We start from the raw sequence: 23310 nt of genomic DNA, 5'->3' as shown, positions 1-23310 counted from the left end.
CAAATACAAAAGCCCTCTCATTTCTATTTTTTATTTCCCCTTAAATGTATTCAATTTTTCTTTCAAACTCCTGGGAAACCGTGGGGTTTTTTCTTTCTCTGTTCTTTTCCCTTCTACATTCCTCCTCTTCTTTTACCTTTCGTTTATTTAACTTCTTGCCTTCTTCCTGTGTGTCATTCATTAACAATTTTCTCATTTTTCCTAAATAATTTTTGACTTTGTGACACATCCTGTTTTGGGCCTAAGAAAGGCTTGGATGTGAGGCCCAGTGTAAGCTCCTGAGCCTGACTTGAGTTTTGGGCTCCGATGTGAGGCCCAGTGTAACCTCCTGAGCTTGGCTGGAGTTTAGCGACCTGTCTCTAACCTGTAGCCTCCCTGTGGCGGTGACTCAGCCAGATCTGATGCAAGACTGCCCCCTGCCTAGCTACCTGCCTGCTTGGTGGAATACTATTGGCCCTTAACTCCTCACGTCACCTATCCCAAGATTCCCATCCCCTACCTCAGTCCTATATAAATTCCTGTGTGTTGGAATAAATCAAGATCCTGCTTCCACAGACTCCTGACTCAGTGTGGTTTTTTTCTCCCTGGTAACTAATGGGGGGAGAGTCTGAGTCGTCAACACTCACCATCCCGCTCAGCCCCCTGGGAAGAGGCCGGCTGGACCGGCCCTTCCCCTGCTCTACCTGCAGGGAGGACCCTGCAGAGATGGTGTGAGGAACGGAAGTACACTGACGGGCCAGTCGGTCTGCGGGTGAGTGTACCCCCATAAATTATGGGGCAGTCTTTGTCCAAATCTAACCCTACCCTAGAATTTTTATGGGTCCTACTTAAAAGGAGAGGCCTTAATCTTTCTGATAACCAGGCTCTCCAGGCCTGGGGCTATTTGCTCAAGATTGCTCCCTGGCTGCCAGAGAGTAATCTTCTTGATTGGGATACTTGGGATGAGGTTGAAACCCTAATTAAGAGAGCTCAGGTGGAAAAGGGAGAGATTCCCCCTCTGGGGACCCTCCCAATAGTGCCTGCCTTAAAGAGTTGCTTCCCCCCCTCGACCCCCTAGGAAGAAAAGTGAAGCCCCAATCCAGGAAGGGACAAAAGGAGATAAAGAAACTCAGGAAAAACCAAAGCCAAATCCTAGTCCCTCACACCACCTCTGTATCCATCCCTAGACTCTTTTGAAAGTGCTCCTTGGCAGTCTAAGGTCATGCAGCTTCCAGGTCCCCCTTCTAATCATTTCCGGAACCCCCCTGCACCACCGCCTTACTGTGGGGAGGATGCTTCTGGGGGAGAAATGACCAGTCTTTTTCCTGTCGATGTTAACCCTGATGGTAACCGCCGGGCTGCCTGGTACCCTGGGAAGCACATGATTTAAAGGAATTCAAAGAGGCCTTCTCAGAGGACAGACCTAATTCCTCTGGGTGGAGACTATCCTTCAGGGCTTAGCCCAAACCCAGGATTGGAAGGAACTTGCAGGGCAGTGCTTCCTGGATCCATGTTTCTGAAGTGGAGCACATTTTTTCAGGATAAATGTCGCATCCAGGCAGAATGAAATCAGAAAGGCCGCCCTGTGGTCCTAATTAACTTTGGCATGTTTTCGGGCAGCACTGACCAGTTCTCTACTGGCCTTCAACGAGCCTCTGGAATTACCTGGGTTTTGTTATTTAAAAAAGAAAGAAAAAGAAAAAAAGGTCTAATGGCTCTTGAGAGGCTTTTACATGATTTGAGAAAAATAAATGAGAGGTTGATACCTTTTGGGACCCCACAAAGGGGACTCCCCTGGTTTGCAGCCATTCCCAACACCCATTATTTAACTATTATTGATATTAAGGATTGTTTTTTTCTCTATCCCATTACATCCGGATGATGTAGAAAAATTTGCCTTTTCCATGCCTTCAACAAATTTTTGCAGGCCAGATCTAAGATTTAAATGAACCGTCCTACCCCAGGGCATGGCAATAGCCCTCCTATTTGTCAGTATTATATGTTACATATTTTTTCTTCCTTGATTGGTCATCCTAATATATTATTCTATATTTATATAGATGATATTATTTTGGATTGTTCCAACCCATCTGACCTCCAAGATCCTACTGCCAAAGGTCTTGCCATATTAGAGGCCAATGATTTTAAGGTGGCTCCTGGAAAGATTCAGACCAGTCCTCCTTTTAAGATTTTGGGTTCCATGTTATCTCTTGATACTGTCTCTCCTGTTAAACCCCAACTTCACATTCAGGATTCTTTCTTATACCTTGCCCCAGCTCCAAAAGACATTGGGGGAAATTAATTGGCTGAGGCCCTGGATTTCTATAACTACTGAGGAATTGGCTCCTTTATTTGACCTCCTAAAAGGTCATGATCTCTCCTCACAGATAATTCTATCTGATGATCATTTACAGATTTTAAGTAAAGTTCAACAGGCCATAGACACAGCAACCTTAAGGAGGTATGATCCTCTTGCCCCTCACCCTTTATGTTTTTCCTGGGGAAACTTTATGTACTGCCTTGTTAGCACAAGAGGGTGAGCCCTTACACTGGGTTCACCTCTCTATTGGTGGTGCCCCCAGAGTCTATTCAATAACCAATCAGATTGCTGATTGCATTGTTAAGGCCAGGGACACCTCTGTCCGGCTGTTTGGCGTAGAACCTCATCTTATTGTAACTCCCTTTAAGACAACAGATTTCACCTGGCTTCAGAGAAACAATAGCAGGATTGTTATGGCTCTTGAGGGGTTTCTGGGTAAAGTTGATTGTCACTGTGGTCCTCACAAATGGATGAGCTCCTTCTCTAGGTTAGAGTGGAGGCCCCCCAGATTTTTTTAACCTCAACCCAACCCTGGCTTTCTTACCGTGTTTACTAACGGGGGTGCCTGGGGGATTCTTTAGTCATTTACCCTCCCTTAGAACATGGTAAAGAGCCAGTGCCCATAAAGTCAGTTGAGGGGTCAGCACAATTTAAGGAACTGTTTGCTGTTGTTCTTGCATTAGACACTATTCAAGATTCATTTAACTTATTCTCTGACAGACTTTATGTTGTTAATTTGTTACCCAACCTAGTTGAGGCCCATATTAAGCTGGACTCCAATCCTAGACTGCCTCTAATGATTCAAGCCCGCTCCCTACTCAAATCAAGAATTAACTCCATATTTCTTCAACATCTCAGGAGTCATCAAAATTTGCCAGGATTTCTTTCTGAAGGAAATATTTGGCTGATAAATTGGCTTCTATGCCTCAATGTAATACTGTTACAGAAGCTACACGATTCCACCTACTGACTGTTGTTAAAATGTCTAGGTTCCCAGCCAGGGAACCAATGTTGTTAAAATGTCTAGGTTTATCCAATAACAAAACACAAACTGTGACTCAACAATCCCATGTGGAGTTTATTGGTGGACAGGGAGGCAAAGGGGGGTGAGAGGTAACCAACCCGTGCAGAGCTGAGAGATAAGATGAGAGAGAGAGAGAGAGAGAGAGAGAGAGAGAGAGAGAGAGAGAGAGAGAGAGAGAGAGAGAGAGAGAAGATGAGATGGAGAGGAAGACGAGAGTAAGAGAGAGCGTAAGCAGGCAGGGGTCAGTCCTTTAAAGGGGTTCTTTGCACCTGCGTGGTTCTCACAGAACTCTGGGCTGGCCAGAGTGTTGCCTGAGTGCATCCTGCCAGGTAACAGGGCAGGCCAGCGTAATGCCTGAACCTTTCACTGACCCATGTTAATTGGTCAAGTATCCACATGTGCAGTCAAGGACCTTAAAAAGATTGTCCAAACTTGTAAGTCCTGCCAGCCTTTCTCTCAGATACCCCCCTCCAAACTAGTGGAAGCAACCCTCGAAGGCTTCGTCCTAATAATCTTTGGCAAATTGATGTTATTCATTATTCTCCATTTGGAAAGTTAAAGTATATTTTTCTCTCCATTGACACCTTTTCCCGTGCCTGCTGGGCATCGGCACATGTCCAGGGGAAAAAGCTAAACATGCTATTAGCCATATGCTTCAATGCTTTGCCACCCTTGGATTGCCTGATCAGATTAAGACAGATAATGGCCCATGCTTTGTAAGCAGGGCCTTTGTGGACGTCCTTAAGACTTGGAACATCTCACACTCCACAGACATCCCATACAATCAAGCAGTTGTGGAAAGGTATAATCAAGTTCTCAAATCTCAATTACAAAAACAAAAGGGGGAATCTATACCCCCACATGATCAATTAAAAAGGCATTATTCACCCTAAATATTTTAAATTTTTATAAAGAAGATAAATACCTGTCTCCATTTCAAAAACATTGGACATCATCGGTTACCTACAGTTCTATTTGGGTCAGATGAAGGGACCCATTGACAGGGGTCTGGAGAGGACCAGACCCCCTCCTCTCAGCAGGGAGAGGATTTGGATGTGTCTTCCCTCAAAATGAAAAAAGACCCATTTGGGTACCAGTGAGAGACCTAAAATATTTGCCCCAACAAGGGGACAATGACCATCACTTCTCCAGGGAGTGCTCCACCCCTGAGAACTGTGTCTCTGTTTCCCCCCCAGGAATGAATGAAGATGTGGGTGATGATGCTCATCCTACCCAGTGATGGAGGATTTGGAAACCCACATGATGCCAAAGTTATCCTGGCTCGCCTACCGGGGAAACCCTGTGACTGCCAGGGTGGAATATACTCAGTATCTCGGGTCATACAACAGGTAGATTGTGATACCAAGATAGCAGTCAATATGATTGACACATCAGGATCCCTTTTTTCAAATTTCAATAAGTGGATATGCATAAAGAAGCCCAAGATTATTCCCCAGGTTGATGGGAAGCCAGGACCCTGTCCTTGCACCGTTTTCTATCCTACAATGCATTTGGCCTGCTATGGCACTGCCCAAATGTGCACCAGTAGTTTCACTAAAATGACTTACTGGACTGGGGTCCGAAATAGAGTGCTCTCTGGAGGTGAGAGTGGTTGGATTGTAAGAGATGGGGGCGTGCCTCTGCCCCTTGCTTTGGAGCTCTAGGTGCAACTGTTTGCTGGGAACTTGCCCCCCCCATTGGTTATTCAGATGGTGGGGGAGCTCAAGATCAGGTTAGGGAACAAGAAGTTCATAAAAAGATAGAACAACTTGTTTTGGCCCAGTACCCAGAGCTCAACTATCACCCTGTCGCTCTCCCTGAAAATCGGGGTGAGCTGGCGCTCAACCCCCATACTGAGTCGCTTCTACAAATGGTCTTTGCCTTTCTAAATCAAATGACTCCCTCCCTTGTGGAGGATTGCTGGCTTTGCCTCCAATCTGGACCTCCTCTGCCGCTTGCAGTGGTCTCTAATGATACAATTACAGATGCCCCTGCTACTATAAAAGATTGCTCGGCCACATTTCCCATCCATGTTCAGCTCCTCCCAGTGTCACTTTCTGGGGCTTGATTTGGACCCCGACCACTACTGATAAATCCAGTATAGATGTGGGCTACATTGATCCATCTTTCTGTAATTCAAATACAACCAAATCTAATACTCAACGTTGCCCACCTTCTGGAATGGTCTTTGTCTGTGGAGGTGGGATGGCATATGACTTCCTGCCCACTAAGTGGACAGGCCTTTGTGCCCCAGCCACCTTGATTCCTGATGTGGATATTATTCCTGGGGATGAGGCTCTTCCTGTGCCCTCTTTTGATTATATTGGCGGGAGACCCAAGAGGGCCATACAGATGATTCCTTTACTTGCTGGCTTGGGAATATCTGCAGGAATGGCCACTGGGGCTGCAGGGCTAGGCACCGCATTTGAGCTCCACAGACGGCTCTCTGCCCAATTGGTTAGTGACATAAAAGCCATGTCTAGTACAATCCTTGATCTCCAAAAGCAGCTTGATTCCCTGGTTAATGAATGTAGTCTTACAGAACCAAGGGGATTAGACTTATTAACAGCCAAAAAGGGAGGCATATGCTTGTTTTTACAGGAAAAGTGCTGTTTTTACACCAATAGATCAGGAATCGTTCAGGACAAGATCAAAAGGCTTCAGGAGGACTTGGAGAGGAGACGGCAGGACCTCGGGGACAACCCGCTGTGGACTGGCTTAAATGGCTTCTTACCCTATCTCCTCCCCCTGCTTGGGCCTCTCCTCCTCCTCCTCCTTACTCACTATCGGGCCCTGCATGATTAATAAGGTCATGCAATTTGTTCCCCAACAGGTGGAGGCAGTAAAACTTCATCAGGTCGAAGTTCATTATCATAGGCTCAATACTCAGGAGCCAGGCTCTTTGTGACTGGCAGTCCTCATACGAGCATCCCTCCCCCCGCCCTCCACCTGACCAGTGATGGGCAACTTCTCAGACAGACTGGGACATCCTAAGACAGGTCATGGAGTGGTCCTTCAACGAGCTGGATACAAGGTACTCAGGGACAGGTAAAGTTCCCAATGGGGGACCACCTAAGACAGAGGCCATGATTTCCACCGTTCTTACAAAAACAAGAGGGGGAGATGTTGGGCCTAAGAAAGGCTCGGATGTGAAGCCCAGTGTAACCTCCTGAGTCTGGCTGGAGTTCAGCGACCTGTCTCTAACCTGTAACCTCCACGTGGGGGTGACTCAGCCAGATCTGATGCAAGATTGTCCCCTGCCTAGCTACCTGCCTGCTTGGTGGAATACTATTGGCCCTTAACTCCTCACGTCACCTTACCCTATCCTAAGATTCCCATCCCCTACCTCAGTCCTACTTAAGTTCCTGTGTGTTGGAATAAATCGAGATCCTGCTTCGACAGACTCGAGACTCAGTGTGGTTTTTTTCTCCCTGGTAACTAATGGGGGGAGGGTCTGAGTCGTCAACACTCAGCCCCCGGGAAGAGGCCGGCTGGACCGGCCCTTCCCCTGCTCTACCTGCAGGGAGGACCCTGCAATCCTGTGTTAATTTTAAACTTTTATTTCATGAACATTGGTTTTTAACCAATTTTAAGTATATTTCTGAATGTTCATATCTTGGATAGTTTGTTGTCAGTGTTACAGCAATTTGTATTTTCCTTTTTGAGTTGTACTGGGGACTGAGCTATCCCCAGTACAAAAGTAGGCTATTCAATAAGAAGAGAAATAGCAATCAGAGCTCTAAACCAACAGATGTTCAAATCACAGTGCAGGAACTCGAGGATCATAAAAGAGCAAAGCAACAGGACTCCTCCAAATGATTCAAAGATACTAAAACTGGTAGAATAATGAAAGACAATTTCAAAAGTTGACTAAAAAGAAAAGGTCACTTGGGATGTCATGGTTTGAATGAAAATGGCCCCCACCGTCTCAGGGAGGTGGTCCAGACACTGGTGGAAGTGCACCATCAGGGCAGACTTCAAGAGTTCACAGCCTCAGTCCACTTCCTTTTCACCCCCTGCTTCGTGGCTGTGGTTGAAGATGGGGTTTCTCTACTTCCTGTTCCTGCAATCATGCCTGCCACTTATCTCCATGCCTCCCCACCATGGTGGACTCTTATCTGTGTGGAACCATACACCAAAATAAACTCCTTCAAAGTCACTCTGGTGGGTCATGGTGTTTCATCACAGCAACAGAAAAGTAACTAATACATGGGGTCATTGAGATGGCTCAACAGGTAAAGGCACTTGCTGCCAAGCCTGATGACCTGAGTTCCATTCATGGAGCTCACTTCATAGAAAAAGAGAACTGACTCCTTCAAGTTGTCCTCCGACCTCTCTACATTGAGATTACCTAGGAGACACACCTCTTCAGCGCCTCCCCTCCCAGATTGCAGGGACAGAAACCATGGCTTTAAACAAACTTTTAAAAATAACTGGTGCTGGACGTTGGTGGCACATGCCTTTAATCCCAGCACTCAGGAGGCAGAGGCAAGCAGATCTCTGTGAGTTCAAGGCCAGCCTGGTCTACAGAGTGAGTTCCAGAACAGGTTCCAAAGCTACAGAGAAACCCTGTCTCAAAACACAAAAAAAATAAATAAGTAAATAGCTGGTTTGCCTGGCCTTTGCCTCCTGAGTGCTGGAATTACAAGTATGCACCAATGCCCATCATTAAATGATTTTTATTTGTCACAGGTATGGTTAATTTTAAGGGGTTTTTGCCTTTCATATGTGCATAATGAAAATAACTCTAGGCTTATTGGCTATTAAAAATAGCAAAGTATTAGGGAAGATATGAGGAAATTTGGGCTATTATATGTATCACTAGTGGGAACATCCCATGATAGAGCTACTGTGAGAAGCTGTCAGAACATCAGTGCACCTGAAATCCCACTTGTGAATTTATGCCCAGAGGAACTGGAGGCAGAGACTCAGACAGCTGTTTGCACTCATGTTCTTTACAGTATTGTTCACAGTAGTCAAAAGTTAAAAGAGCCCAAGGATGTATGAATGGGTACATAAAATATATCAAATACAATGAATATCATGTGGCTTTCAAAAGGAAGGAAGTTCTGACACACACTACAACATGAGCATATCTCTCTACTAAATAACAAGTCATAGAGTGTCAATATTATATGCTTCCAAGTACATGGGCTTCCTAGAGTCAAGTTCACAGAAAGTAAAATGGTGGTTGACCTGGACTATGGAGAGAAGACACTGAGAGCTACTGTTTAATGACCAGGGAAGATGAAAGAGTGTTGGTGCTGAATGGCAGGAGATTATCTGCACAATGATATTAACATGCTTAAAATGGTTTAATGCTAACTATTATACTTAGTAGCCCTTACCACAATAGAAAATACATGCACACGGGGTACCTTGAGAGTAAGTGGGGAAGAGAGGGAACTATACAGCCCCAGGTTAGTGTCTCAAACTGGCTACAGGCACCAGGGGACTCACTGCATTCTCTATTTCCAACATGTTTGAATTTTTCAATAATGGTTCTTGTACAAAAGCAAGATTAATATAAGGATATAAGAAATTCCAAGTGATCAATACTCAACAACAAAAATGTTAGCACAGAGGTCAAGACTATAGCCCAAATGGCCATATTTTGAGCAAGATTAAGGCCTCGATGAAGAGAGGAAAAAGTGATTAAAAAAAAAACCAAACAATTTAGAAATGCCAAGGAAGAAGCACCTGAGTTTCAGACAGCTCCTCCCAGGTATAAAGCACTGGAGAAGAGGGCTAGTTCTGGAATTAAAGGGATATGCCACCACAGCCTGCTGTTTCGTGGTTTGAGGCAGGGTGGCTCAGGGTGGCCTTAAACTCATCATCCTCCTGAGTTCAGACACCGCAGACCTGTATCAGATGCCCATCTACATTTTAAATCCTTGGTATTGCCTTACTTTTTTTAAATTTATTTTATCTATTATATATACAGTGTCCTGTCTGCATGTTTTCCTGCACACCAGAAGCAGGGCATCAGACTCATTACAGATGGTTGTATCACCTTACTTTTAATCTCATTGTTCACTTATGATTTACAAACCTCTGTAAGACTCGCCTTAGAAAAGAATAGATTGGCTACTGGAAAACTACCTATTTCCTGCCTCTCATCTCTCGTGTGCGTCTTTGCAAGAGAGGCTGGCAACTAAAACAGACAAATCTCATGGCCACATGACACAGTTCTGGATGAGATGTAAAAGACAGACTCCAGGGGTGACACCTCAACAGAACCTTAACCTTTGGCACTTTCAGTCGCAGCATGGACATCACGCTTCGAAACTCAGAAGCCAAAGCCACAAGGGAGAATGGAAAGAAAGATGGAAAAGCGCTTGATGGTTGAGGGGCGACCGAGCAGCTCCGACAGCTCCTCCCCGGACCAGATGCCACGCTTCCCATCAGTGCACCTCTAGTGAAAGGCCGGAGCCAGACTCTTAGGTGTGGCCCTCAGTCACGCACGACTCTTTCGTGGGTAAACAAGGAGCCTATTGTGTCAAAATCCATGGCAGCCATTTCCCTTCCGCTACTGGCCCAGAGTGTGAAAGCTCATCAATCTCTCCTACTCTATCACTCCCACAAAACACTATATATCCTTGAGGTCAGTGATTTCTACCACAGTTAAGCCTTCCTGGCACAGAAGCAATTTCCCCACCCATCCCTAAGCATGTTTTATTTTAAGCATGGCTCACCCTTCCACAGTCATATTTTAGTTGTAAGCATCACCCAATTAGGGCTGGAGAGATGGCTCAGAGGTTAAGCATCACCCAATTATACTGCAGTGGCTGGTACAAGATTATATTTACTTTCTTCTACAAAATGTGTTTGCCTGGATGTACTTCTAGAAAAACACACTTATTTTTTCAAAAGGGTATTTGCATCAAGAAAAGAATAATAGGGGCTGGAGAGATGGCTCAGCAGTTAATAGCACTGACTCCTCTTCCAGAGGACCCAGGTTCAATTCCCAGCACCCACATGGCAGTTCCCTCACACAGACATGCATACAGGCAAAACACCAATGTACATAAAAATAAATAAAATATTGTTAAAAGAAAAGAATAATAAAATTATTTAAATTGAATTACAGCTTATAGCTAACATATATTAGATATGTGTGTGTATGTGTATATTAAACAGATAACCAATGTATAAAAATAAAATTGGCAGTTAAGGAAAGTACTTAGTTTGTAAAGCAATTGCATTGCAAGCATGAGGACGTAAATTTAATTCCCTAGAACCATATAAAAATGTCATGTGTGGTGATATGCACCTTTTTTTCTTAAATATGTTTGTTTGTTTATTAGAGATGGGTAGGAATGCATGCCTAACATGGCATAAGTATGTAGATCAGAGAACTTGCAGGAGTTCCCTCCTTCCACCATGTGGGTACCAGGGATCAAACTCAGGTCCTCAGGATTGGCAACAAATACCCTTACCTTCTAAACCATCTCACCAGACCCACTGATAGGCACTTTTATTCCTGGTGCTGGAGAAAGAAAAGCAGGAGGATCCCTGGGGTTCGCTGCCAATCGAACCTAGCCTAACTGGTGAGCTCTGGACCAACAGTGAAGAGCCTTTTCTCAAAAGAGTTGAATTGTATTCCTAAAGATAACACCCAGAGTTGTCCTGACCTCCACACATGTGCACTCAACTGTGCCCATACACATAAGAGTGCGTGCACCCATGCATAAAAATAAGAACTAAAAACAAAGTAGAAATCAACCATGAAATCACTCAGCTCCTTGAATTTATGGTCCCAGCTTCACTTTGTTATCTGAGTACAGAACTTAGGCTCATCTAATTTTCAACCATATGTAGCTTTATTCTCTTCTAAAATAACACTATCTTAAATTTCCCATACACGTTTCAGCTTATGGTTTGAGGGTACACCTCTGAAGGCGTGCAACAGAGGTGTAAGGCGTAAGGTGTCTGGTTACACAGGGCCAGGAAGCAGAGTGAAGAATCCTTGTAGTCAGCTACTTTCTCCTCTTTACTCAGTCAAGGACCCCAGCCCATGAATGTACCACACATTCAGAGTGTCTTCCCACCTCTATCACTAACTAACCTAGCTAGAAATCTAGCCTACCACTAGCCTATCTAGGAAATTACTCACAAACGTGGGTAAATATTTGTCTGTAGGTCACTCTAGATCAAGTTGACAACCAGCATTGACTATCAACAGGTCTGTCCACTCCTTATCAACTTGACACCCCCACATCACTTTTAAGCCATAATCTTCCTCCAAAGAGGAAGGCCATCTCATAATGCAAAATGCATTTGGTTCAACTTCAAAGGTTCTCGTCGGTTTTTTTGGTTTTTTGGTTTTTTGGTTTTTTGGTTTGCTTTGTTTTTAGCAGTCCCAGAACACTGCTGAAAAGGTACAAGTGCAGAGTATCTGCTGAGACTCCAGCAGTTCTCAACTGTGAGCTCCTAGAAAATGAGAAATAAGTTATGTGTTTCCAATGTCCAATGGCACCAAAAAAAAAAAGCATTTCCATTCTAAAAGGGAAGAACAGGGGCACTTCAAGGAGGGATTAGATCAAAGCAAAACTGAAACCTTGTAGGGAAAACTCCAATGGTACCGCTCCAGGTCTAGCATCCATAGCTCTTGTTGGAATCATCTGCACTCCAAAGTGTTTGGGCCGCCCGCTTTCACTCCTGCTCCATTATCGGCAGCACATATATGTCCCCTCTTGACTGGTCCCCTCCTCACATGCAGCTTTCCCCAACAACAGACATCCCATGGTCCAACATTCTCCTTAGGCTTCTCCTTCACAGCTGTATACACTGGCCTCCTTAGGCCTCTGAGTAGACTCCAACCCTAATACACATTGCCTGGCCTCAGAGAGGCTCTTTGGAACTGTGGTACAAGATTCCATGACCCCGTCGATCCTCCATCTTTCATTCCTGCAAAGGCATGTACCAAATGGGCACTACTGAATTTTGTTGCCAGCTCAGGATGGAGTTTGACTCCATAGACCAGCACTTCTTAACCTATGGGTTGCAACCCCTTTGGGGGTGTCAAACAACCCTTTCACAGGGATCACCTAAGACCATCAGACATTTACATTATGATTCATAACAGTAGCAAAGTCACATTTATGACGTAGTAACAAAAAAATCATTTACTGGTTGGGGCCATCACAGCATGAGGAACTGTATTAAAGGGTCCAGCACTAGGAAGGTTGAGAGCCACTGTCATAGGCCTTAACTGCAGCAGCCTGAGCATGTTGACCCTTGGGAGTCTTTCGGAGGTAGCTGGTTTCGAGCAGGGAAACTCTTCCCATGGCACTTTCATTGCAGGCTTCTCTGTGTTTGCATTTTCACTAGGGGGAGCCTCTGGTGGACAGTCTTTCTTCAGAACACCTTTCCTGCTGTCCCAGTGTAAAGCCCCGAACTTCTCTTTCAGGGTGATAATCTCCGTAACAATTACAGATGCTTTCAAGCCTGCCCCGTCAGGTTAAACTTCACACTCCTGTCCTTTCCAACTGCTCATTTTTCAACGTCTTTCTGCTTCACTTTTGGTTCTTCCACAGCAGACTCGGGTGAGAGCAGCAGCAGTCCCCAAGCCACAACCTGAACTTGTCTTTCAAGTTCCTCTGCCAATCGAAGTAGTCCATTGTGCCTGTATCCAGCTTTACTTGGGTTCTCAAGACATGGGCATGTTCACCAGGCCTTAGAGGCGCCCAGACCATAACATAACTGACTCCAACTTAGAAGTACCCTTCAGGCCATACAACTCAGCACATGGACAGCATCCCCTGCCAAAATGAAAACAAAAGATCCAATCCATCATAGTCCACAGTCCTGGGAAAGTCTCTAAATGCACTAACCTTGCTTTTGGCTTCTTTGGCTAACTGTTATTGTTACCTGAAGTATGTTAATCTATGTACTAGCTGGTTTTGTGTGTCAGGCTAGAGTCATCAGAGAGGAAAAAAAAACAAACACACACACACACACAAAACTAAAAGAAAATAAATAAAATAAAATGAATAATAAAATAAAAAATAGAAATTTAAAAAATACAGCTTTGTTGGGTAACGTGACTGTCATTCATTCGTGTATTCTCAGTTGTTTGCTCACTAACTAAACACTGGTTCAACACCGCATCACAAAGTTGGCACTAACCCGGCGTTGGTGGCGTACGCCTTTAATCCCAGCACTCGGGAGGCAGAAGCAGGCGGATCTCTGTGAGTTCGAGGCCAGCCTGGTCTACAAGAGCTAGTTCCAGGACAGCCTCCAAAGCCACAGAGAAACCCTGTCTCCAAAAAAAAAAAAAAAAAAAAAAAAAAAAAAGACTTCTCTTATTGCTTTAAACCAGTGTCAGAGGAGTCTTCTCTGGTGGATACACCAGAGCAGGCAGAAATCTAACAGATTCTTTTCCAGAATATCTTACAAATGACCTCTAGCTCAGTTCCTACACAGTTCCCCACTAAAACCTCATGAGGGAAGATTCCACTGCCCACCTTTCTTTCCACATCCTGGGACTCACAACAGAATGGCCCGTGAAACACCATTCACAGTGTCCTAGGACTTTTCTAGTCCCAAGTTCCAAACTCTTCCATATTCTTCCTGAAAGCAATTCCAAAACCCTTTAAGCCATGTGGTCAGGTTATTATCACAGCAACAGCTGTGCCTCTAGTATGTTTTCTGCTAGGTTTCTAGTATGTTTCTCCTCGTGTTGCTGTAAACATAAACAAAGAGCCAACAAAAGGGCTTAAGGAAGGAAGGGTTCATGTGGGTCACAGTTTGAGGGAGCCTTAGCCCATGGAATGGTCGTCTCCTCGATTAGGGTGTGTCTTCCCACTTCGATGGATGTAATCTAAAAACCTCCTGTGACTGACAGTTTTTTGTTGGCTGAGAAGAGGGGACCTCAATCAATAAAATGCCTCCATAAAATGGACCTAGGGGCGAAACTATGAGGCATTTTCTTTGTTTAATGATTGATTTAAGAAGGCCCAGCCCATTGTGGGAAGATACTGATGCTGCTGGGTGGGTATCACGTGACTTGAATAAGAAACCGAACGGAGCAAGCATGCGATTCCTGCCTTCAGCTTCTTGCTTTCCCTTCCCTCAGTGAACTGTAACCAGGCACAGCCGTTTGAATGAGAATGGCCCCCATAGACTGATATGTTGGAGTTCTTGGTCCCCAGTTGGCGGCACTGTTTGGGAAGGATTAGGAAGAATGTTCTTGTTGGAAACTCACTGAGAGCTGGCTATGGGGTTTCAAAAGCCTCCAGCCATCACCAATGCTCCCCCTGCCTCAGGCTTATGGTTTCAAAGTGTGAGTTCCAGCTGTTCCTGCTGTCACACTGTCACTCAGCCATCGTGGACTCAAACCTTCTGAAACCACAGGGCCAATTATACACTTTCTTTTGTAGGTTGCCTTGATTATGGTGTCTTATCACAGCAATAGAAAAGTAACTAAAACACCCAATATGACATACACCAACTAAACCCTTTCCTCCCCAAGTTCCTTTTGGCCATGGCCTTGATCCTAGAAATAGAAATCCTTAGTCACCCCTCTCTCAGGTATGCGCTGTAGGCAGAGTTTTTCCGTCAGGACCCAATCAGCTCTGTCCCACCAGCTGCTCCCCCCCAAAAAAACAAAAAACCACACAGAGACTTATTAATTATAAATGCTCAGCCAGTACCTTATGGTTGTTATAACTATCTCTTACAACTTTAATTAACTCATATTTCTCCACTGCCCTCTGCCACGTGGCGGTACCTTCTTTCTGCACTGCAAATCACCTCCTCCTTCCCCCGCCTCTCTCTGGAGCTCCCCAGATGCCCCAGACTCTACCCTTCTTCCTCCCAGCATTTCCTCTGCCCCAAACATCCTGCCTAGTTTACCGGCCAGTCAGCTCTTTCTTAACAACGAGAGCAACACATCTTCACAGTGTGCAGAAGGATTAGTCCACAGCACTAACCAGAGGTTGTCTCCTAGGTGATTCTAAATTCTGTCAAGTTGACAGCCAATATTAACTGTCACACTTTGACGAAACTTTACGTTTTTCCTTTGTTGGCCAAGGGTACAAGACTAGGGATGCTGTCTGAAGTTTCTCATCTACCCTAGTTGGGTGTGTTTTGTGATGGAGCCTTCATTTCCAGACTCACCCTGAATCAAAGCCTGATGTTGCACGTTCAGGCCCTTGTGGCTGCCCTCTCCCTCCTGTGTTCTGCTCTGCCCACAAAACACACTAGCTGCTGTTCTTGGATCACGTGTGTTCTTGGATCACGTGTGTTCTTGGATCACGCCCACAGATTAATATATGAACCTTGGACTTCTAGATGACCTTTCACCCCACCGTTACCACCAGTTTATGTCTCCAAGGCTGGTCTCAAACTCATAGCTGAAGATGGCCTTGAACTTTCTGATCCTGCTGAATCTGGAGTGTTGGATCTTGGAATACAGACATGCACTACCATGCTTGGTTTTATGTAGCCCTGGACTTTGTACAAGATAGGCAAGCACCCTACCAAGAGATCTTGGTCCAGCCCTAGGATTCTGACTTTATCTCTCACAAACGACCTGAGAAATCTCTCATCTTTGTTTTATGACTTTTTAGACAGTTTGCATATTCTAGATTTTTAAATATTAATATATGTTTAAACATCTTTTTTAGTGTCTTGTCTTTGTTTATTCTGTCTCTTGTAGGAACCTAGCAGAGTCACTGTACCAAGGGTAAACATTAGAACAGAATAGTTGTTTTTCACTGCATCTAAGTGAATGAAGAGTTGTTTTCTAGACGTACTTTGACCTTGAAGAAATCTTGGTGGAAATGAGTGATTACTTTCTGTAATTTATAGACTTGTCTTTCTGAAGCAGCTTTACAGCCTTTGTATGACTCTGGTCACAAGATGCTCACAGCACATCGAAAGCTCTTGGATTATTGGGTACTGGTAACAGTATACAATAAACACTAAAGTAACAGGGGTATGATGATGTATTCCTTCAGGAAAACATATAGGTTAGATCAGGGACTTTGGTATAAGGAATTTGTTTACATGAAGAAAACAACTTTGTCAACAAATACACCTTTGAGCAGCTGTTCGAGGTAAAGTCCATCAGAGGTGGGACCTTCTGCTGCCACAGGCCTAAATTCATACTGGAGTGACCTTTCTTCAGCTAACCCATGCAACACAGAACCTCCAACAGTCTCTTATGGTATAGAAGTTTTAGATTATTACTTAAGCAAATGTACCAAATTTTAACTTAGTGAGTTGTGCTTTATATGTCTTCTGGAAAAAAAACCTACAAATGCATTAAAATGGTTTTCTGTGTTTTCTTTCAGTAGTCTAAAAGTTTGTTTTTCACATTTAGTTTTTTGTTGTTATTTCCTTTGCTTTTTTGTTGTTGGTTGGTTGCTGCTTTTTATTCTCTTTTTTGAGATGGGGAGTAGCCTTGACTGGCCTGAAACTTACTATGTAGATCATTTTGGTCTAACAGAAATCCTCCTGCCTCTGTATCCTGAGGGCTGGGATTAAAGATTAGCATCATACATGCTTTGAGGAATTGTACCCTAAATTGTGAGCACACACTAACACAAAGAGACACATAAACTGCTCCTTCCTGGACTGCTTGACTGTTGCTGTATAAACTGGACATGCAGGACCCTGTCTCAAAAGTTTGGGGGTTAGGCACTAGTACTGGAGTCTAATATGTAGCATAGCAACAGCACTAGCAATGCAGAGTTATAACTTTAACAAGGATTCTACTCAGCACAGGGTGGGGCAGGGTAGAGAGGAGGATGACGGAGGGGATATTCTGGGAAGCATGGAAGGCAGAAACTGAATGATACATCGGTCCTACGGGAGTCATTTGGGACAAAGCAATTTGCCCCTAATGGGAGTTTTGTCCAATCCAAAAGTTGTTTTGCTTTGGTTGAGATGTTGAACCTTACTAGTGGAGGTGACACCATCCCAAAGCAGAAAAGAATAAGATAAAGAAGACAACAGCTGGGCCTGAGTTCTTGCAGGGATGGAAGCCAATTTAGGCTGAGCCCTTCTGACTTCTCAAAATAGTGAAAAGGGGTACTTTTGTTGGCTGCAGTATCTTCCAGGAGCTGTCATTACACATTCATCTTTACAGTTTTACTCACCATTTTTAGAATCTTTGGTCACTTTGTTTGGGTAGGTGCATGTTTTACTTTCATTGGGTAATCAAAGTTAGATTTCAGAGAATATTCAGATCGTTTATATTGTGACCTCTCTAAAGTCTAACTATCCATCTAGGGGCTTATGCAATAACATTAAGGAAGGAAATAGTTTTTTTATCTACAGTCAGACCTGTAGTCTGTATCTGAATGCCTAAAATCAGAAATTATAAGAAATGAAGCAACAAGCACTTGAATTCACACAAACCTTACATTCCAAGCCCTGTGAAAGCAATGCAGATGGTTTTCAGCTAGCCAGTGCCATGTGAGCCCAAAGGCCAATTTTCTCCCACTGTGATTATTCTGCACCAGCCTGCCACCTAGTGCTCACAGGAGTTAATGCACCATATTACGAAAGAACACACAAACTGCCTCGCAGCCCCATCCTTTTCTACACCCAAGTCGGTGCTTAGCAGTCAAAGCCAAGGAGCAGGAAGAATAGACATTCTGTTACAATGTATCTTGAGCCATTCCATGCTGTAACAGACTACATGACATATAAACCTGGAAATTTATTTCTCACAGGTCTAGAGATTGGGAAACCCAAAATCAAGGATGTTCGAGACTCTAGGTTCAATCCTCAGAAGGAGAAAAAAACTTTTCTCTATATAAGTTGATTATCTCAGAAGTTTGTTACAGTAAGGGAGTTAGCTAACACCATCCCTCTAAGTGTGGGCTAAGACTGTATTTCTATTCCCAAAATATACTTCCTGAGCATTTGATACTTTTGAAAACACCATGTTACCAAAGATCCTTTTTAGTTTGTTTTTTTCAGTGTGTGTGTGTGTGTGTGTGTGTGTGTGTGTGTGTGTGTGTGTGTGTGTGTTCACAGACACCAAAAGAGGGCGGAAGATTCCTAGGAGCTGGAGTTACAGGCTTTTGCAGGGCACTAGGATTGTCCCATGAGTGCTGGGATCGGAAAAACTGGTCCTCATGACTACACAGCAAGCCCTCATAACCACTAAGCTATCTCTCCAGCCCCAAAGTTCTTTTGTCCTTGTAATCTGGTATCTGATGTCTGATGGGGGAAGTCCTGTACATTTGTTAATAAAGCACTGTTGGCCAATAGGAATCTAGATGGGTGGGACTAGGAGTCCAGGAGGATTCTGGGAAGGAGAAACACAAGAGAGTTCGAGATGTAACACCATGGGGTAGGAGCCCGGAACTATTCTCCGGTAAGAGACATACTTAGATTAACAATTATGGGGTAATTACTTAAAGCAGAGCTAGACAGTAAGAAACAAGCAAGGCCAACAGCTTCATAATTAATACAGCGTCTTGTGTGTTTATTTGGGGACTACAAAGCAGCAGAGCCCAGGCAACTGGCGGGGGATAAACCAAAGCAGCTAGCAAGGAAAAAACCTTCACTTAACAAAATGGTGTCAGAAGTGGGATTCGAACCCACGCCTTCCCCCAAAAGTGGGCCTGGCTAGTGATGTCCTCCTGCCTTCCAACTTTCTTGGAGTTCTCATTGACTCTGCCAGCCCACTGGACTTAGCAATGGAATCTGCACTCCTCAGTTCTAGCCTGAGGCACTCTAGTATACAAGTCCTCATCCTGAAACTCTCCCCACTGATGATGGGTTCTGGTATTAGACCAACAAACTAATCAACTTCTTAGCACCCTGTGCTTGGGGATTCATCGACTGGAACAAAACATGGGAAGAACAAGGGATTAGAAGTCAGAGGGACACACATTCGGATCCTTCCTTGCTTAAGCACTTTACTCTCGATGACTTTAGGTTTCTTCAGCTGTAAAATAAGAATCAGGGGCTAAGGAGATGGCTCAGCAGTTCAGGGTACATACCACTCTTGCAGAGGAGGAATTCAACTCCCACCACCATGTCAGATGGTTCACAACTCTCTGTAACTCCAGCTTCAGGGGACCCAACACTCCCTTCCGGCCTCTGCAAGTACTGCAATCACACACACACACACACACACACACACACACACACACACACACACACACACACACACACATCCACACTTAAAAATAATAACTAAAAAAAAGGCTGGGCAGTGTGACACATGCATTTAATCCCAGCACTCAGGAGGCAGAAGCAGTTGGGTCTCTGTCAATTCAAGGCCAGCCTGGTCTTCAGACAGGACAGCCAAGGCTACACAGAGAAATCTTATCTTGGAAACATAAATAACACAAAAATTGTATCTAGGCCCATGAATATTTTGAAAAGTAAATAGTATGTGCACTACTATGTCTGACACATATACTATATGGAGCAAAAGCATGAGTTTACTGTGAATTATAGCTTGCAAGCTGTTGGCTCAGTTGCTTTAAGAAATTAATAACATCACTTCTTAGCCATACTGTGGTCATCTCTTCTCCATCAGGTAGAAACCCTCCCAACAGCCTACCCATAGTGCTTTTGCTAGGGAAAAACCTGTAGTGAACAAAAAGGAGCTGCTTTCCCTTATCATCTCACTGAGGTTCTTCACAAAAAAAAAAAATGTGGTACAGGATGTGACTTTACAGACATCAATATGGCTAAGACAGGAAAAAACAGTGCCACAAAAAGCAATAGGACTAGTGGGTTAGTTTTCCAAATAAGCACAAATCCATGTAGAGGAAAGTACAAATTCTAACAGATTAGATAACTTTGGGTACTCTATCCTTCAAAATATTTTTAAACTTCTTTCTTCCTAGAACAGTCTCTAAACCACATTTTGGGGCTTTGTTGTCAAGTTCTTTTTACATTTAGTTATTTATATTAATAGGGATTTGAGTCTGACTGAATTTTTTTAAGATAGAAATAACTGAGTCTTAATGTCCAGATTTAGTAGCAGTATAACATTTTAATTAGTGCTAGATTTATAGGATTGCAAGCTTTATTCCTGAGAAATGCAATTTTGGGGGGGGGGTTCGAGACAGGGTTCCTCTGTATTGTTTTGGAGGCTGTCCTGGAACTCGCTCAGTACACCAGGCTAGTCTCAAACTCACAGAGATCCTCCTGCCTCTGCCTCCTGAGTGCTGGGATTAAAGTCGTGTGCCACCAACGCCCGGAGAGAAATGCAATTTAAAAAATTAAAAATTAGCCGGGCATTGGTGGCGCACGCCTTTAATTCCAGCACTCGGGAGGCAGAGGCAGTCGGATCTCTGTGAGTTCGAGACCAGCCTGGACTACCAAGTGAGTTCCAGGACAGCCTCCAAAGCCACAGAGAAACCCTGTCTCGAAAAAAAAATTAAATTAAAATTTTAATATGTATAGGTATAAAATTTCAGTTCAACAATATGAATAAGTTCTTGAACATACAGCACTGCATAAAATGTATGGTTAGGAATAGTGAACTATCCACTTAAAAAAGGTAGATCCCATGTTAAGTGTCCCAACCACAACAAAAGGCACAAAGAAACTTTTGGGTGTTACTTTGACTGTGGATGATATCATAGGTGTAGGCTCTATCTGTCCAATCCCATCAAACTGCAGTCATTAAACGTGTAGTTTAGGGTGTAGCTCAATGGTAGACTGGTGGACTGCTTGCCTAGTATGCCAAAGGTCACGGCTTCCATCCCAAGTACAGGAAAAAAAGAGGAAGTGGGGGGGAGACAGGAAGGGACAGAAGGAGGGATGCACGAAGATTTTTATATATGGGTTGTACCTCGCAGCAGTGTCTTTCAGATTATGGTGATTTTTTTCTTTCTGTTATATAAATAACAACAATATTTATGAGCCTCTACACTTTTCATTAACAGGAAAATACACATGTATATGCAGAAAGAAGTCTGACTGCCAGGGGGTGGTGGGGTGCACCCCTTTAATCCCAGCACTCAGGAGGCAGAGGCAGCAGATCTCTGTGAGTTCATCAACAGCCTGGTCTACAGAGAGAGTTCCAGGACAGCCAAGACTACACAGGAAAACCCTGTCACAGAGAGAAAGAGAGAGAGGGGAGGGAGAGGGGGAGGAGGAGGGGGAGAGGGAAAGGGAGAGGAGGGAAGGAAGGAAGGAAGGCAGGAAGGAAGGATTCTGATCAGAAAGGAAAGGTTGATGCAACAGCACTGTTTGATGCCTTCTCAAAACAGACTTTACCCTTAATTTTCTCATCTGCCTGAGTCACCCAGTTTTGAGTTGTTTTGTGTGCACTTTTAGCTCACCTCATTCAATTGCCATACAATCGCCCTTCCCTTTAATTTGGTTATTTATTTGCTGGCAAGACTGTTCAATGGGTAAAGGTGCCTGCCTCCAAGCCTGATGACCCTGAGTTCAATCCCCAGGACCCACGTGGTGAAGAGAGACTAGCTAGTAACTCCTGGTAGCCGCTTTTCTGACCTTCACATGTGCATCACTTTCAGTCGTACACGCACGGCACACACTCGTGCACACTCACGCACACTCATGCACTCATGCACACATACATACACGAAATAAGTAAAAGTGTGGATTAAAGTGGTTATTTGCAATGCTCATGGGCTGGGGAACAGCACAAAGGTAGAGGCTTTCCTAATGTTAAAAGGCTTGGCGTTCAACTCCCCGGTACAAGAAAATATAAATAAGCAACCACCTTCATGTAAGGTAAGATTTCCCATTTAAGCTGAAAAGCACTAAGGGAAGAGGGATTCACACTCCGCTAATGAACACATGCTATCATGAACACAGCAGATAACTGCATTTACCAACCTTGCTTTGCTATTGTTTTAATCACTATCAAAGGGCATCTGACAGTACAGCTTCCGGGAAGAAGCAGAACGTGGTGTCAGGTGTCAGGATCCTCTAGAGGAACAGAACCGGTACAGAGAGTATACAAAGCGGACTCGGCTTAAGGTATGGTCTAACCGGTCCACAGTAACTGTCTTTACTGTGGGGAAGCTAAGAACTGGTAGCTGCTCGGTTCACGAGGCTGGATGGCTCGGCGATCCCAATCGATCGATGCTGAAAGCCTGGTGGATGGCTCGGCAGTCCCAATCGATCGATGCTGAAAGCCTGGTGGATGGCTCGGCAGTCCCAATCAATGCCGAAAGCCTGGAGGACTCCTGGAGAGCCACTTGTCTTCAGCACACACAGGAAAGTCAAAGCACCTGATTTCTGATGTCAGTAAGTAATGGTGGCAGCGGCAACAAGGTAGACGAACTCACACAGGGAAGAGAAACTCACCCGCAAGACGCAAAGGCAAGCAGGCAAAAAGCAAAAGCTTTCCTCCTGAACCTCATTCTAACCGGCCCACACTCGATTTAGGGTGGGTATTTCCACGTCTGTTAACTTAATCAAGAAAATCCTGCACAGGTGGCTCAGACTCTCTTAGTTTCAGATCCAGTCAAAGTTGACAGCCAATGCTCACACGGATGTCTAGATTCAGATTCAAAAACTTCTTGCCTCCTCTGGAATACAGGACTCATATGACACTTATGCTCCCAAATGTAGAAATGAAAATCTGTCCCCTAACTTTCATAACTATTAGGGAAATGTCTTATACTTTAGATAGTAAGAAGGAATATTTCCTTTAAGGAACTTTTCCCATATAAGTGCCCTGAAGGCAGAAAGCTTGTTTGAAGCCTCTGGGTACTCACCCCACAACAACCAGGACAGTACCTGATGCATAATATGAGGCTTCCTCAATGTTCTGTACTTGGAGCTAGAAATGGGAACGGGTGAAGGTTTTACTATTGATGACCTACCCCACATTCTATTAGACTGTCTTCAGTAACTCTCAAGCAACGTGCTGTGATGAGAGTCTGTACAACATGCATAGGAGCAGAAGATAAGGGAGAGATTGTGGAGGAGCTGCTAAATAAAAGGTGACATTTCAGTCTTTAATCCCAGCACTCTAGAGGCAGAGGCAGAGGCAGGTTAATCTCTATGAGTTCCAGGGCAG

Source organism: Mesocricetus auratus, unplaced genomic scaffold, assembly GCF_017639785.1.
Source record: "Mesocricetus auratus isolate SY011 unplaced genomic scaffold, BCM_Maur_2.0 Super-Scaffold_100691, whole genome shotgun sequence".
In the NCBI taxonomy this organism is placed as follows: domain Eukaryota; kingdom Metazoa; phylum Chordata; class Mammalia; order Rodentia; family Cricetidae; genus Mesocricetus; species Mesocricetus auratus.
The sequence above is the reverse complement of the archived record's forward strand: the minus strand, read 5'-3'. Positions refer to the sequence as shown.